Here is a 15,776-nt window from a genome sequence, read left to right as displayed (position 1 = left end):
CTGTTTCACACCAGTATAGTTATTTGGAATTTCAGCATTTGTACAGGTCCTTGGAGATCACAGCCCTCCAAGATTTCTGTGCATGGAGTCAGTATTTGCATAAAACATACAGTTCTTATTACAAGAAAAAAAAAAAAAGGTAACTTACAGTTTAGGCAAGGCATGACTTGGACTGAATTTTAAGCAAAGGAAGGCGAGTTGTAACTCTGTATGGGAAGCTACAATGCTGTGCTCTCACCTCTTCTTCACAACCACTGATCATGTCAGGGATATCATGGAATTGGTACAAAGAAGGAAGATGGGGAATTGCACAAAAAAAGGCATCTGCTCTTCAGTGCTTCCTTCAGAGACAGCAGATGCACCTTGTCAATACAGTTCAGCTCATCTTCCCCAAATTGTTCCTTTCAAATAGATTAGATAGCAAAGAGGGATTGTTTAGTTAAGCTGACTGGTTTGTAAGAGGCTTGTGGCCTGCACAGTCAGTGAAGTTGTCTGCAGTTGGTATGGACAAAGTGCTAGGAAAGTACATTGATTCACTGCTTTTTTCATCCCATTATTAATCCTGCATTTTCTTGCTTGTGATGCTGTTACTGTCGACTTTTCAGTAGTATGCACTCTAAACAGAACTGCCCACTCAAAAATGTTCAGACCACAGTCTGTATGTCTAGCATGTGTTTAAAGCCTTTATATATGCAAAATATTTTGCAGTAGCAAACCCAAGTCCCAGTACATTGGGCAAGGGCAGCTGTTGACTGAGGCAGGAGCCAAGAGCTGTGTCATGTGGAGTGCAATGCAATTCCACGGCCATGGAACTGCCTCTGGCAGTGCAGATCCAGAGGAATGACCAGATGGGATTTCGGTGCATCTGGGCCAGAGTTGGTCACTTGGTGATGGAGACCAGTCCTAGCCTTGGCTGTGAAATGTTTCCATTGCTTGCTGGCCTTTTTGGGAGGCCCTGCTTCCCACAGCACAGCCTGTCTTTGGAGTCACACAGCGCTGTCACACAGAGGACACCGCAAGTGGGTCAGTGTTTCCTGGTGGCTGCAAGAGCATCCAAGGTCTCAAGGGCAGGGAGTAGCTGCCCCACATCCTGGTCTGGCTCCTCCTCGGCCACCAACAAGGCAATTGTCATGGAAGTTTTGCAGGATCCTGCAGGGAAGGTGATCACAGCAGGGCATCTCCTCCCAAAAGTATTCTTCAGTGTTACTTTCTTGAATGGTTGATCTGGGCCAACTGGCTCAGTACTTTGCTGGTGTGATTCAGGACTGCAGCATGAGCAAGAGCTGCTTCCAAAAGGCAATATGTGTGTGCAGCCCTGCTCTGGAGACCAGCTCCACTCAACAGGATGGTCACACATTTTATCAGTCAGTCTCTGAGCCAAAGAATGAGCCCATTGCTGTTTAGCTCAGTGCAACTACAATGTCTGGGGCAGATTTATCTTCAAAGAGCACTTTCCTCTCTTTCCAAGAGATCTCTCCCTCTCCTGCCTGTACTCCTCTGCCTCTGCTATCTTAGTTAAACCTTGTGTCACCGTCTCCATGTCTGGGGATGTGCAGAGGGCACTGAGGTGCAGAACCATGTGAAGGCATCTGTAATTTCCCTCTTCTGTTTTGCCTGGCAGTAAAAACAGCCCATGCAGAATGTACAGATTGGGGTTCCCTTTCCAGAACAAAGGCTCCTTCCACTCTTGTCAGCGTGCAAGAGCCCACCCAAGGCTGACAGTCTCCACTCCCTGACTTTAATTCTGAGGCAGCCATGTATGTTGTGTTTTGATTATCTAGAGCTTAATGATGGCGACAGAAGGGTTGAGCCTTTATGGGTAAAAATCAGGGGGGCAGGCCAACAAATCAGATACCCTGGTGGGAATCTGTTATCCAGGGTGAAGAGGCAGATGAAAGACTCAATAAGCAGCTGGGAATTTCACAATTGCTAGTCCATGTTCTTGTGGGAACCTTTAACTTACCAGATGTAGAAATCCAGCAGAGAGGAAACAGCTGAGAAGGTTCCTGAAGTGTGCAGCTGAACAGAGAGTGTTGGCTGGAACTCGGGATAAAAAAGAGACTTTATGACCTCTGGAAGAAAGGGCCAGGCAATCCAGGAGGTCAAGAATATCATGAAGTTTTATAGAGGGAGAAAATTTGAAGGGCCAAAGCCCAGATGGAACTTAACCTGTCTACTGCCACACAGTAACAAAAAAAACAAAAACACTGGAGAAAAAAAAATCCTTCTTAAATACATTGGCAACAAATGGAGGGCTAAGGAGAGAAATGCCCAGAGATGCAGAGAAAACACTGACAAAGGATGAAGGTAAAGGCTGAGCTACTGCCTTGTTTGCCTCAGACCTGAGTAGAAGACCACAAGTCTTACAAGGAATACCTGAAAGAGCTGGGGTTGTTAAGTCTGGAGAAAAGAAGGCCCAAGGGAGACCTTATTGCTCTGAAAGGAGGTTGTAGCCAGGTCAGAGTTGGCTTCTTCTAGGTAACAAGCAAAATGATGAGGAAATGGTCTCAACTTGCACCAGGGAAGGTTCAGACTGGATATTTGGAAAAATTTCTTCCCTGTGGCGAAGACATGGCAATCAAGGTTTGGAAAAGGCTGCCCAGGGAAGTGGTGAAGTCACCATCCCTAGGATTTGAAAGGATCATGGAGATTTAGCACTTAGACACATGGTTCAGTGCTGGGTTAACTTGGTGATCTTTCCTAAGGATTCCTTTCTAAACAATGGTATGATTACATGGTTCTTAAACATGGCAGTGAAGCTGAATATTTTTCATCACTATGAAAGGTCCATCAGCAGCACAAATAAGCACAGGCAAGCTCTCCCAGGTTGCTTGCGATTTTAAGGTTATGAAACATTGGAAACATTCTCTGAAGCCAGAGGACATGTGGGTTGCAGAAAAGCAGTAAAGCCCACAGAACTGCACAGCAACTGAGACATGGTGGGACCTTTTAATGTGACAGTGGAGCAGAAATAGTAGCTCGGCCTGTCGTACTAGATTGCATTGTATCAGTTGCTCACTATTAGACTGACTGTTAGAGCTTTGCAACTGAAATTACTCTTTCCTTCAAGTAAATTCTTAGTTAATTCCCTAAGTCCCAGCTGCTTTTGGAATGTCTTCTTACAGTAAAACACACCACTGGCAAAATTCAGGTAGATGCAGCTAATGAAACCAGTTCAGTTGCCTCCCATGCTAAACCTTTCATTTTTAGGTCATCAGTCTTCCTGCAGAGATGACAGAAACCCTCCTTGTTTCCTTCTAGCACAGCTCGACCTGGCATGACTCTGCAGCCTGTTCAGCAGCTGTGAGGGACAGACACTGGTGCCTTGCAGAAATGTGTGATTGCTGGAGCCCTGGTCATTTTACACTTTCTGTGCTGACAGGCACTGACCCCTAAGCAAACACTGCATTTCACCTGAGGCTGTGGAAAAGGCTCCCAAAATTGAATAATAGCGCTGGGATTATGGGTGTGTAGTTTGAATACAAGTGTGTGATATCACAGGTTGGAAAACTTGGAGTTTAAGGTTTTAGAATATAGTAATATATATATAAAGCAAGATGGAGGTTTTAGGGCATAGGCTGAGTCCTTCTTTTTCACCTTTTTCTTCATGGGTCTGGGTGGTGTTTTGTAATTGGACAGAAAAGTCCACATTGTGGGCCATGAGTGGTTGGTTATTGTGTTAAAAGTAAAAATAATTTAGGTGTCATTTCTTAATTGGACAGTTTATCCTTAAAAGGCCTTGTAAAGAGATAGAGATGGAGCCATTTTTAGTTTGTTAGCTTAAAGTGCTGTAGAACTCATGGTTTGGGAAACTGTAATATAAATTAATAAACATCTGAGTCCAAACAAGAAATACAGTCTTGAGCATTTAATCCTGACTCTGGCAGAAGAAGAAGCTAAAATGCAACATGTGATGGCACAGGCCTGTGGCATCTTTATATCCAGCAGTGTTTTCCCTTCCTGACATTTCCATTCCCTTCCTCTCACACTCTGCTGCTGCAGAGTGCATTGGAAATGTAACAGCAGCCACTCTGGGTTAGGCCAAAGACTTCTATCCTGCTTCTTCATGTGCATGTGCAGATAGATAAATATTAAAAAACACTTTAAAATGACAACTACAATTTGGGTCCTACGTTTAATTTACTCCTAAAATTCTCTTAGGCTTTCTGCTAAAACAGAGTATAAAATCTATGATTCTACTGATTTTAGGCACAGAAGCTAACAAGTGAGACAGGTGGAATGTCAATGCATTTAAAAATAAACCTCAATTTCTAATGCAATTTACTTCCACAATCTTAGTAAAAGAGAGACAGCTGTAAAAAAATTGCAGCTTTATATACTTATTGGAAGAAATGCAATCTTAGAACAGTTTCAGAAGAAATACTTTACCCATGATAGATTGCTTTCAATTTATTTCTACAGTTTTCATATATAAATGCATTTAACCTAATAGATATATATATACATTCAGTAAATAAGGCCTTGTATGTAAAGTAACCCAGTACTTCATCACATCCTGTCATTTAATCTAGCTGGCATGAACACAAGCTCTTTTGATCTGCACCAACTACCACTATCTCAGTGTGGATCTCATACTCCCTATCTGTTATGTTAAAAAACCTTTAATTAGAGGGCTTAAGCTAGTCTTATTGAATTATATTATTTTTCCTCCCTAAACCAAAGATACCTCAATCTCAGTTTCCCTCTTTCCATGTACTTTTGCATCTGTATTTTGATTAGAAATCTTGTTTTCAAAAGAGAAAAAGAGTCTGTGCTTAGGAGGTTTAAAGCCATTCTGATTTAATCTGAGTGCAGAAAAAAAACCAAGACATTTCCAGAACATTTTAACCAAAAGGTGAGTCTAAGTTCACTTGGGCTGAAGCTAACACATATGCTGCCCCTAAGTTCAGCAAACTGTAACAGAACACGGAAAATTTTGGAGGTTACATTTCTTTTCCACCGTGCTAATGTCACTACTATAGGATTTTTAGTTGCTGAAAAGGTGGGTTAGCCTCAAGACTCTCTTCTCCATCTAGCAAGTAAGAAAACCAAAGCTGGCAGCCAGACAGATACCTTGGTCTCTCTTCCTGCTATCACCATCTGCATTGTAATAAATCAGTGTAAAATCTCTATCCCTGCATACATCTGGGCTCAGCAGAATTCAGGCAGAGACATAAATTCCCATAAACAGGGCATCAAGCCAGGCAGCTGCCTGTCACTGTCCTTTTAGGAATGTTTGGCTCCTGATTTACCAGAGGAAACATTGGGTACTCACCCTTCTTCCACCAAGGAACAAGTGCACAAAGGGCAACACTGGCAAGCAGATGGAAATTTGTGCTCCAGTTTATTCCTGCTACACCCTCTTCTGGTAACTTGCTGGTCTGCCCACACATGGGATTGCAGGTTCATTAGATTACACTGCAAAGAAATTAGACTGTAGATTCATTAGATTACACTGCCAAGAAGGAGGCTTGACAAAAACAAAATGCCTGTTCCAAAAGGTGCCCTTCAGACACGTGTACTGCTCACACAAACATCTCCCAAACTGGTCTACCGGGCACATTTTTGGTCTGATTTTAGAGTCTGTATTTTTTATCCTGCCAATGTTTCATTAACCCTTTTGTTACAAGTAGCTTCTAGTAATCTTTGTTAAATTCATAGCAGAAGAATCCAGACTATATTTCTTCATTTATTTACATTTACATCTCCCAAAGCTTTTTTAGTGGTGCTGTTTCAGGGAGATGGAGTTGCCATAGCTGCTCTGTACATCAAGCTGCAGTGCTCTGCATGACCCAGGCTGTGTCATGATTCCAGTGAGGCCAAGACTACAGGATTTTCCTCTACAAAAAACATTGTCTTTGCAGGAATCGTCATGTTGTATGAACAGTGGATGAGATGCATCATAATAATGCAGTAATTATGTTAAAGATGCCTGTCACTTTGACTGCTTTGGCAAAAATATTCAGGATTGTTTTCTCTTGTTTAGGGAATGATAGAGGAAAGTTAATAATCATTCATAGGCCTCTCAAATGAAATAGTTTCCATTAAGTACCAGATGCCAGTACAGCTTTTTGTGGATAGACTTGTCTATAGATATCCATATATAAAATAATAATATATTTTCAGAGTGGCACCAGCATAAACAATTTGAATTATATGAGCTGTGTCTTAATCAGATTTTGGCTGGGATAAATGTGAAATTCTTTACTCCTCACTAACTGCTCCTGAAAACCAAAAAGGCAGTGCAGCCATTTTAAGCAGAAAATGAATGCTTTTATACCTAGTAGGAGATTCCTATACCTAAATTCCAAGACGTGGCAGTGTAGGAACTGCAGTTAACTGAACAAAGTATAAATCTGTAGTAGTCCAGAGGCAGTAGGAGCAGATCTATAACAAATGTAAACCAGTAGAAGGAGACAGAGCCACACTGTAAGACCAAGGAATAAAGGACACAATCTGTATGGCATTAAATCTCTACATGATTACAATCCTCTACAAACAGAGTTGGCTAGATCTGAACATTGATCAGCATGTGTTGCATTTTCTTTTGATCTTGTAATTGAAACAAAATATTGGGTTTAGGAAATAAGACTCTGGCAACAATTTCTATCTAACATTTGGTAAATCAATTAGCCCATCAATCAAATCCTCTCTCCGTGTTTCCCGGTCTGTGACATGTGAATACTGAGGTAAGAATGAACTACACATACATTAAGTGTCCTGATCTCCTTGCAGACTTTTGGCATACTAGAACTGCAAAGTATTATTCTATTTGGGAGTGCAGGTCTTGCTGATTCTCTCCTACCCTTCAGACTGTTTCATTTCTGAATGTTTTGAAAAGAAAACTCTCCTAAATTCCCTTTATTTACAGCGCATGGTTCTGCAGTTGTACTAGTAAAAAATGAACATGAGAAAATAGTATTATTACACTAAAATATTAGCACACAGTAGGGATACCATTCTCTACCCCAGTGATTTTACCACTTGTATGTGTTCCACATACCGCTGAAAGGCTCTTATATAATATCTGTGTTTGCTGCTTTTATAATACCCATAAACCCCAAGTTTTTATTCATTTGCAGTCACTTTGGGTTGAAACTGAAAAGTTACAAAACTTTTGTAACTTTTCACAAAACTCTCGGCAACAAGAACGACTGCAAGGACCGAGAGAACTCGGGATGAGATGACTGAGGTAAGACTGATGCTGAGCTGACCAGGCTCAGAGAACCCTGCAGGAAGAAGATGCCAAAGGGATGAATTATCCCAAGAACCAAAAAGATGGATGCCCGAGAATGCTAACGGTCAGAATCCTCCACCTATCTTTGCATTTCTGCAAGACCTAATCACCAATAATGGATCGTGGCAGTGCACAGCTCTCAATACAGCTCAGAACAAGACCTGAAAAGGCACCAGACTGGATGCTGGTGAAGAGAGATGGATTCTGGTGCATGTCTGAGCACCAGAGTCAAAGGCACCTGGCCGAGGAATGCAGAGACCAGAGATGCTGAGAGTGATGCCACAGTTTTGATAAGCCCCTCGAAGGGCTAAGGGAAAACACATGAAAGATGAAACACCGAAAACACACAGAGTGCACAACAGACAAGTGACACAACACATGCCAGGACTGCTCTGCCCTGCTCACCTCAGCACAGGGATCAAAAATGAGATTTTCCCTTCCTGTAGCCTAAGGGGTCACATCTTGGACATCCCCACCTCCAAACCTGACTCAAAAATCTCACCTGGTGACTCCCAGCACCACATTTGTATCCCCTCTGTGGCTCAGAGCCCTCCACTTATCTCTTGGATGTTTGGGGATGAGAATCCACGGATGCCAAAGAAGGCCACCTCGCCCTCAGGGAATTTCCAGCTGTCCCCAGGCTGCTGTCTCTCAGTCAGGAACTATAAAGAAAACCAAACATTGATGCATGGTCTCAGCAGATCTGTTGGCTGGTCAGTGAGGGGGTCCCTGTGTAATACAATAGACCACCTGAAACACACAAACAATATTGGATGCTTCAAGCTGCACCAGAAACACCACTACCCCTAATACAAACACATGAATTTTAGAACCACACACAAATAGATGAGCTTTAGAAAAGAAAACAAAAAAAGGCCACCAAAAAATCCCAACTCTTATTCCTCATGGTCAAACCACTAAATATCATAAAAATAACCCCATGGCCATTCCCCTCAAAAAACATCCAAAATATATACCCAGAACCCCCAACTCAAAGGCCTCTCTCTAACCAAATAAGAAGCAGAAAACCTATGTCTTTTGAACTACATAAATTCACTAACCTCACACATCCAAACCACAGAAGTTTAAACCCTTCGTCAAGACCAGTGCACCATATACACCAATCCCATCACTGCATACAAAATCAAAACCTACTTTCTATTACTAATGTAACAAAAAAGTCACAACTTTTAACTGCAATAAAACCTAAAACCACATAATTAAAAATAAAACAACCCCATTATAACTAACCTAAAACTCCAAGCACCCCAAGCAAACCTCCTCCAAAACAAATACTTTAAGTGCCAAAACCCCTCAAACGTGTAAAGTAACTACTTGAAAAACACCTTCTGTACCTTTCAGATTGATCTTGAGAGCAAGGCAAGGAAAGGCAAAGTTCAGAGTTTGTGTTAAGAAGACAGTGCTCACTCCTGTGCATTCCTTCTCCAGTATATTCAGCTCTGTAGCACAGAGAGCTGCTTTGCTCTTAGTTAGTTCCAGCTATCTAGGGCAGAGAAGTCCCCTTCACTGTTTTTTTTGTCCTTTTTCTTAGGACTTTTTAAACCTGCTGCACACTGAAAAACCCAGAGAAGCACCAACAGCTGGCACCTGCAGCCCACTGGGCCTGGACCTCAGCATTTTATCAACACAGAACAGCTGATAAGAAAACAAAGGAGTGGAGCTACAACCCACAGCAAGGACTTCCTGAATTTACTACCTCCCTTCAAAACAGCAAGTTGAATTATTTCATGTTATCCAATCTTTATGCTTGTGCACACTTTGTTAAATAAATAGTTTGCTCTGCTTTTCCCCAAGGAAGTTCTTTCCCAAAACAATTTAAAAGAAAGATACTGTTTGGGCTTACTTTCCAAAAAAACCCATACAAAAGTTTCTTCCCAAATTTACCCTAAACCACAACAACATCAAACAAATCAAACTACACAACAACAAGGAAATCAAACTACAAAAATAAAAAAATAACACATACTTAAATTAGCACCACCAAAAAAAAAAATTATTCCTAACTTGATAAACCCATAATGCCTCACAACCATCAAAGCAAAAATGCCACCTATAAATACACAGAAAGCCAAAGATCCAACTAACTACAAACAATATCTCCTAAATTATCCATAGCTATAGAACATATACTGTTGTCCAACAAGCCAAATTAGTAAATCCCTATAACACAATAAACAACAATCCAACTATAAGTATTAGGAAACCCTAAAAATGAATTGCATCACACTACATGAAACCCACCAAAACAAACACTACACACTCACCATGATAAAAGCCTCCACTATTTCTCACACCAGAGCCAATTACAACATCATAAACCTTAGAAAACATACTCTTGGAAAACATAATACCCCACCAAAAAAAATTCAAAACCAAAACTCAGTTCAAAAACAATCTAATTAACATAGAAATTAGGAACCCTAATGTGAAATATATAGACCAAATTCCTCATCATACACCATCTACTAGCAAAATAGAGCTACACATTAAATTATTTAAAAACACCTTAAAACCACTAAACAGAAAAAAATGGTCCAACCCAATCTAAATGCCTACATAAAATTAGCAAGACACCAATAACAAAATTCTTTTTAATGTAGTTCTTCCTCAAATACAGACAAACCCACCCATAGAGTTACTTTCACTCAAAAGGCAAATTACACATAATAAACAATAACAACAAAACTAACAAAACACTACATACCACCAAAACATCCACGGAAATTTCTTTGGGCCAGTTATCAGTGCTCTGCTGGATAATGGAACTGTGTACAACCTGCTCAAATCTGCTGTGTGAGTTCAGTGGTGAGTTCAGCTTCAGCTCTGACACATCCATGGCACCTCAGGTCCAAAGGCAAAATGCAGCTCTTCAAGATTGGTTAATGAAGGTTAATGAAGTGTCACAAACAGCACTGGGACAGTGCTGAATTCATTGTCTGTTTCTGTAGGAAACTCATTAATTATCTCTAGATCTCAGCTCTTTTAAGGATAAATCTGATTGCTTCACATTTGTTCTTTACAACAGGGTTTTGGCTCTGGATAAAGAATCAGTTATTTTTCCAAACTAAACCCAAAAGCTTTCTGAACTTGTGCCCGTTTAAGGCTGAAGCCCTGTTTTGTTCTTCTACAGGAAGATATTAAGTCCCTTATTGCAGATATAGTAGAAAAGTTCTATAATGTACTTGAATCTATTGAGTATGTTCAGATGTTCAAGGGACTGAAGACAAATATAAGGCAGGAAAAGGATGGACAAAAGCCATTAGCTGAACAGGTAGGCCCCAGTTCCTGTGCTGTGAACCTGGCAGAGGCTGCTGCTCTGCAGGGCTGCTCCTTGCTTTTTTCCTTCACAGAGGACACCAGAATTCTTGTTCCCCCAGTACTAGTTTTAGACTGTGAAGATGTTTTAAGTATTTACATATTAATGCCGAGCTGTAAAACTCAGGTATGAAATTACTCTGTAATTGTAGTAACATGTAGTGTTTATAACTGTTAATAAAAATTCAATGAAACTAGAAGGGGTGGATTTGTCTCTTTCTGGGAGTTGCTGTGGAATGTCATGGCAAAGGGTGACCTCTCCTGGTTTCTTCTTGAGTATGTGAAAGCCAAACCAGAAAAGGACTTTAAAAGATTTGTGCTACTCTGGAAATGAATTGCTGGAAAGAGCCTCAGCTATGCACTAAAGCAGCTCCTTTTATTTAAAGTTGCATTTATTGCAAACTGGGACCTGGTGACTGGGAAACTGCCCCAAAAGCCTGTAAACCACTGTAACCTGGAGTTGATTTGTCACTGTCTTGACTCCCAAGGTCCATTGGCTTTCTCACAAATGAGGTGGTCGAGGGTGCACTTCCTTGTGAAACCAGACTTTTATTACACTGCACAACTGAAAAAGAGTCGTTTGTTTATAATGGGCTAATGAAAGGAACCAAGTTCTGCACTGTTGAAATGAAAAAGTTAAAATGTTGAGCTTGGAGCTGTTGCCACGGGAATTCCTTTCCCAGCTCTCCATTGCTGCCTCTGCTCTCCAGGCTCAGGGTTCTGGGCTGGAGCAGGGCTGTGCCCTGCAGGGATGGCACAGCCTCGCTGGGGACAGAGTCAGGGAATTTCCAGCACTCTGGAAAGCCGAGTGCTCATGGTGTGTTTCAGTGGCATTTGCACTAGGGAGTTAGCAGTTACTGAGCTGCTTGTCTGCAAGTTCTATAAATCCCAGTGCAAGACTGGAAATCCCCTCACTTACTGATAATTTATTCTAAAGCATCCTTCTGTTCTTGGGGCCAGTAATGAGCCTCTTAAAACTACCGCTTACCAATTACTTCTTCTTTTAGCTTTTCGGTAAGCATCTTCCTCTTCCAGAGCAGCCTTTGCTTCTCTTCTGCCATTTCCTAAAAACAGTGAAAACAACACTACAGTAAGCAATGAGCAACCACCAGCCCCATCATGGACCAGATGGCTGGATGGGGTTCCTGCCACCACCCCACCCTCTCCCACTGCCCTGATCCCTGTTTTGGGAGCCCCACCTTCAGCTCCTGCTGAGCAATTGTCCTGATGGCTCCCGAGTTACCAGCATCTGGGGCACCATCTGAGCACAATAAAATGCACAGCAACTCTGGAAATTATTTGAGGCAATAGAAAGTCTTTGGACTTAAATTCACGCCCTTAAGTCCTTGCTCTATAAAGGAGAATAATAATTTTTGGGTTTGAAACAGAATTTATTAAATTGTTTTGTAAGAGGGTTTTAAGGTCTTCTAGTGTTTTCTTCTTTTTTGAGGGTTTTCAAGCATTTGCAAAAGAAAAATAAAATCCCTGAGATTTGAGAAGTCCAAACAGTAGGTCACAGACTAGGAGCAAACAGGCATTTTATCCATTCATATACTGAAGTTATTCAGGAGGGTTTGATGATGCTGAAGCCAACCAATGCCAACTTCATCACTGAAACGTCCAGCCCAAAGCTTTTGCAAAATCAGTAACTTGGAAATATTTCCCCCCTTGTTCTTTTTAACCCATTCCCACTCTTCAGCAGCAGCATGGATACCTGCACTGAAAGCACCTCTGGGTTTATGTGAAAGTGCTTCACCTCTTTGGGAGGGGATTCCTCCTCTTTCTAGTCAGTATTTGGTGGTGGTGGTACATTATTTTTTGACTCTTTCTTTGTAGCCAGCAGCAGGTCTCGTTTTTTCTTTAGGTAATCCTCACGTTGCTTCAGCTCCTGCTTTTCAGTTTCTGATAAATCCTGGGGGAAAAAAATTAAAATTTTGAAATTAATTCTGTTGTATCAATGTCTTGTGCAAGAAAACCACATTCACATCACATCTGCTTCCAAAATTACCAGGTGAAAACAAATCCAAGCTGAGGCTTCAAGTCAGAGCTCTCTCCTAAGAAATTACCAAAGGACTGAATGCTGAATTCTACTCTGAAACCAGAAATCACAACCTGAACTTTGTGCTAAATAAACTGTGAAAAACATGAAAGAATATTTACACGTTTGTTTATAAAAAACCCAAAATATCCCAAACTCACCTGATTACAATAACAGAAATTCTGTATTTAAAGATAATATTATTTTAAATATATATTGTACATGTAATCCTCTATTTTTGCATCCTAGTTCTATGTTTGCCTTTTTTTCTCATTTGTTTTTAACTTACAGGTCCTTTCACCCCAGCTTTTTGCACTGTGTTCTCTGAACCTTTCCCAGCAGACCTTTTCCTTGTGTCTTCTTTCCCCTTGGTACAAGAGGGCTGGGGCAAGTTTTCAGTTCCTTTTTGTACTGGGTGAACTGGTTTGGGGTCTTCTTTTGTAGATTTATGACATCCATCTAAGTAATTTTAGATAGAAAACAATTAGAAAGAATAGAAATACATTGGATAAAAATAATCAGAACAGACTATCATGGAACAGTAAAACATCCCACGTTGGAAGGTATTCCTGCAGGACAAATACACTTTTCTCACAGTCTTATCCAGCTAAATTCTTAAAATCTTGATACAAGTGGACTCTTGACTCATTTAAAACTAGCATCATGTTGCCTACTCAGCATTGCACTCCCCCTAAAATTACCTAATGGGCATTTTGAAGTTTCTTCAGAGTCCTCAGCTCCTTCAGTGGATTCCTTAACTTTAACAGCTTCTTTCGAATCTCCTGGAAAATTGTGGCTAACATCTGGAGCTTTGAGATTAGCACGTGCCTTGAATTAGAAAACAAATAAACCCAACTGTTACATTTCCTGGCACTGGTACCTCAAGTACTGAACTGTCCACACAAAGCAATCTCTCAGAAGAACTTCTAATTATAACTGCATTGTTTACACTATAGACAATCCAACCATCCAACCCTTCTCTCAGAATTTCTGCCTAGAAATTGTCTGTGCTGTTGATCAACGATGTAATTTATGTCAGAACCCCACACCATTCATTAAAATTTGAAATAATTTTGTGTTAAAACATTGTTTTATCAGTACACTAACTATCACCTTCTCTGGCCAGGTGAACTTGACTGGGGGCTCTGCAATCTGGCTTGTTTATCAAGAATATTGATATTCTTGATGGTCTGTAGAGATTTGGATAAAACCTGCCTGTTTTTCCAGTCAAGAGGAGGTTTACTGCCATGATTCCACAATTTGGCCAGTCCCCATTTACATTCAGTTTCCTTTCTCTGTAGTTTGCTCTGATTGACATCAAGGGATGGTCTCTTGGAGAGGATTTCTGGGTCCTGGTGATTAATTCTGTCTTGTGAACACTTAATGAATAACTATGCTGTCTACCAATGAATAACTATGCTGATCCTGAAGGTAATTCCTGAGGGATTATGAGTGCTGTCATCTCCAAGCAGCTTACATTTTGAAGGCTCTTTGATCATGACAGTATCAGCAATTCAGCTGCTCTCTGGATCTGAAAGGTTGACACCCGTGAGCAGGATTTCAGGATTCAGGTGCTGAGTAGGGAATGTGCTTCATGTAGGATACTGCACTGATGGAACACACTGCCTTGAAGGCTCTGGGCACAGCCAGAGCAGAATATCAGGGGATTCCTTAATCATCCCCATAACTCACATACAAAGGTAAGATACTCACTTCTTCCATCCTCTTACTCTCTTGCTCTATTTCATATTCTTCCTTAGATTTTCTGTAACAATAAACATGAGTAAAAATTCAAAACTCCTTTAGTGGTAAGTGATTTTCAGGGAATTTTAACACTGCTTAAATATTTGAGAACTATCAAAGCAAGTAAGGTAATGTGAATTTGTGAGCATCCAAAATATTTCCAAGACCTAAGTCTTAACAGAAATAAATAATTGGGATAAACACACAAGAGCCCACCATCCTCAACAATCTTTGTGCTAAAGTAATTGTATAGGAATTTCCAGGACTTATCTATCCCTTTATTTCATTTGCTAATTTAAAAACAGGAAGGGAAGTATTTCCAGAATCCAGAGGGAAAATAGCATTATTTAATATAACCTGGATGGACTCATCTGCTATTATTTGTTTATGTGTCTGTGAACTGGGAGTGGGGGAGAATCTGCGGAGGTTGTACTGGTCTCACACAGATCATAGCAACAGTTCTCACTCACTATTTGCATATTCCTGAGCACACCCAGTGCCCAGCACCACCTATTTTTCCTCAGGTGGGATGTTGACAAGAATTATCTGTTATCTCTAAGATGAAGGCAGTTCCCTGGAAAAGGCTGGAAAAGTTAGGTCCTACAGACCTATATTTTAAAATAACATACAAAGTTGGACTGACTGATTTCTTACCTTAGAACTTCCCTGAGTATTTCCATTTCTTCCTGTTCAATTTCAGTGAATACATCAGAACCCTCTGTCAAACACTCAGGCAATACACCTGCAAAAAAACAAGATTTATGCATGATTCTAAGGAAAATGATTTTGTGCTCCAATTGGCAGAGAAGAAAAGTAAAAAAAAACAAGCCCTAACACCAAAAAATCACATTGACAAAACCAAAGCTATGTAATACTTCTTCTGAAACTGTTTTCACAAAGCTCCTAGATCCTAGAGGAAAAGGTCCTAAATTGTGGTAGGAAAAAGGCAAAGATTTCCGGCAATGAAAGTTTTGACATCAAAGGTTAAGCCAAACTCTGCACTGACCATTATGTGGCATTTCCTGTAGGCTGCAATTCAGCCATGGCCACCTGAACCACTCCCAAATGTAGCTGTTTTATGAAATTTAAAAATTATTCTCTGAAAAACACACATACAATAAGAAGTAAGTAAAACTAAAGACATGGAAGGAAGGAGTGGGATTAAAATCCTTTCAGAAGCACCAGGGCAGCAAAGTTGGGTGTGCATTATTTTCTCTTCCACCTTCTTTCTCATGCATGTATGAGCATGATGAAGGCCTTAACTTGCACTTTCTGAATGGATTTTTCAGTGTGAATTGCAGCATAAGCACAGCAGACACTACACCATCCTTGCCATGCAAGGAGCAGAAGTCCAGCTATTGATACTGCTCCATTTGAGGAACTGCTGCTCTAAGTGCTTTAACTCATAATTGTCACCAAAAT

General features: G+C 40.6%; 1 pseudogene; it reads right to left on the bottom strand.

Moving 5' to 3' along the window:
• Nucleotides 1-11,106: 11,106 nt before the first annotated feature.
• On the bottom strand, nucleotides 11,107-14,333 carry LOC136358576 (cilia- and flagella-associated protein 36-like; annotated as a pseudogene).
• Between the last annotated feature and the right edge of the window lie 1,443 nt (nucleotides 14,334-15,776).

This window comes from Sylvia atricapilla, chromosome 3 (genome assembly GCF_009819655.1).
Source record: "Sylvia atricapilla isolate bSylAtr1 chromosome 3, bSylAtr1.pri, whole genome shotgun sequence".
Lineage (NCBI taxonomy): Eukaryota > Metazoa > Chordata > Aves > Passeriformes > Sylviidae > Sylvia > Sylvia atricapilla.
This window is presented reverse-complemented; position numbering and strand designations above follow the sequence as displayed.